The sequence below is a fragment of the Oryzias melastigma genome, linkage group LG18 (assembly GCF_002922805.2).
Source record: "Oryzias melastigma strain HK-1 linkage group LG18, ASM292280v2, whole genome shotgun sequence".
NCBI classification, from domain to species: Eukaryota; Metazoa; Chordata; class Actinopteri; order Beloniformes; family Adrianichthyidae; genus Oryzias; species Oryzias melastigma.
This window is the reverse complement of record NC_050529.1, coordinates 19,171,023-19,173,622: the sequence shown is the minus strand read 5'-3', so window position 1 is coordinate 19,173,622 and position 2,600 is coordinate 19,171,023.

Here is a 2,600-nt window from a genome sequence, read left to right as displayed (position 1 = left end):
TTCTCTGAAATTTAGCTCAACTTGAGCGTTCTTTCATAGTTATTTAATGAAATTTCAATTTTTTTTTAGCAAATTTAACATTTTACAAAAAGGAATACTGAAGTGTTTGACTGAAAGGATGTATTTTAATCTGATTTGGTGTTTTGACCTCTCTCTCAAGCATTTCTGGTATGACCTGTTTCCTCCTCATTTTGCTGAGCTGGATTTCTCCTGAATGACAGACGAAGATCTGCTGGTGGGTTCCTGTCAGGGATTTCAGTGGAGCTGGTGTCTAGTGTTGATGAAGCTGGGAGCATGTTTGAGCAGGAGCTGGAGTCCATTACCAGGTATCTTCATCTGGAGAGGATCCATTCTCTACAGATGTAATGTGGAGCAGCAGCGTGGACAGACCTTCCCTGACACGACTCTTGCTGATTCAGAAGTTAACCACAAACAGACTTTTTCTAGAAGTATTGCTTCATCTGATAAGGAAAACTGAGTAAATGCTGATTATAAATGTAATATTCACTTGAATACATGATTTTGTTACTGTTTGTAATCATTTATCACCCCACACAGCTAGGGGACGGTTTCCCAGTTTGAGGACGTTGTGTCGGAACGATGATGAATGAGAATAAAAGTCGTCAAAGTGGAAACATGAAAGGTGTCTTATTAGTAACTACAGAGTCCCTCCAGCATTCGAAGAAGGAAAGACTTACGAAAACTGGAAGAATGAAGTGGCTATTTGGACAAGAGTCACGGACCTGGAAAAAAAGAAGCTTTGGGTCTATCAGGCAGAGCGCGGGAAACGGTGATGGTAATTCCAGTAGATGAACTAAACGTTGACACGGGAATGGATGTTTTGTTCGCTAAGCTTTATGACATGTTCTTGAAAGAGGAAAAAGACCGAATATACGAGACATATGCTAACTTCGATCGCATAATGAAAGACGTTATTGTGTCTATGGCGGACTATATCATGGAGTTTGAACAACGCTATTCGCGCATGCGCAAATACAAGATGGATCTGCCGGATGCCATTTTAGCTTTTACCCTGCTGTATACTGGATACGACAGATAAACAGTTGGTCCTTACAGCGTGCATGGATTTGACTTTTGCCTCCATGAAGTCAGCTTTGAAGAGGATATTTGGTGCAAACAAAGCCACAACAACAGAAGGTATAAAACAAGAAACAGTATTTGATACAGAGCGGCGTAAAGGAAAGGAAAAACCCAATGAAAAACCTTTCAAAAGCCTTTTCAGTGGGCCAAGGACTGACCACACAAAGGTGAATGTGTAAAATTAACTGAAGTCCAAACAGAAGATGAAGAGCGTAATATCACCCTGTTCACAAAAGAGGCACTCACAGATGCAGAAATCTTCATGACAGAATGTTTTGGCTCAGCTATCATTGACACTGCTTGAACTCGCACAGTATGTGGACAAAAATGATTGGATAACTATAGCAGTGCATTGGGAAAGAAAAGTGTGAAAGCCATAAGACAATCAGAGGAACAAAGTCACAGACCCTTCAAGTTTGGAGATGGACAAGTGGTTTATTCTGTAAAAAAGGTAAAGTTACCAGCAAAAATTGGTCACTCAAAGTGTAATATTGACACAGAAGTTGTACCTGTCCCCTCCTTTCAAGGAAGACCTCGTTAAAAAGAGCAGGGACGGTTCTAGACATGGAAAAGGACAATGATGTTCAATCAACCTATTAGGCTTGACTTTACAAGTTCTGGACATTATTGTGTAAACATTCTGACTCCTGAAGACAAGAAATCTGCAGATATGGATCAGATAATGGCTAATGCTGAAGAAGAAATGTTGAAAGTCACAAACAAAATGAACACAAATGAGATAAAAGTTCTAGAGAAACTTCATAAGCACTTTGGACGTGCTTCTACTGAAAAACTGCGAAGACTTCTGAACAGTTCTGGCATCAGTGCAACAGCTTGTTGGAAAAAAATGTAAGTCGATATGAAACATGTCAAAAACTTACTAAGGTTAAACCACGACCTGCTGTCGGGTTGCCTTTGGCATCAACATATAACGAGACTGTTGCTGTAGATCTGCATGAGCTTGAACCAGAAGGTTGATGAAGGTTGTCTTTAATCCAGGAGAAGTTGGTATTTGGCATCTGGACATAAAATCTTCTCTCTTTGAAACATTTCACCACTCATTCAAGTTTCTACATCCGTCTAAAGTACATGTGTCAAAGTCGAGGCCCGGGGGCCAGATCCGGCCCTCCGGGTAATTCTATCCGGCCCTCCAGATCATTTTGTTTTATTTTTATTAATGTTATCAGGCACTTCATTTCTAACTTGTATCATTTTGACAAAATATATTTTTATGGAGAGGAAAATATTGAAAGTTACTTAAAGTTTAAATTGATTTATTCTGGAATAATATTCCTGTCTTTTTAATATTCGGAATTATGTCAAAAAGTTACAGTTTTAAAGTTTTAAAAATTGGCATTTGCTAAGATTTTTTAGGCTATTTTGGAGTTTAGCTAATATTTCAGCTACATGCTAGCTGTTTTGGCTAATTTGGGTTTTTTCAGTTTTTTAGGCTATTTTGAAGTTTATTTTTTTCAGCTGCATGCCTGCTGTTTTGGCTA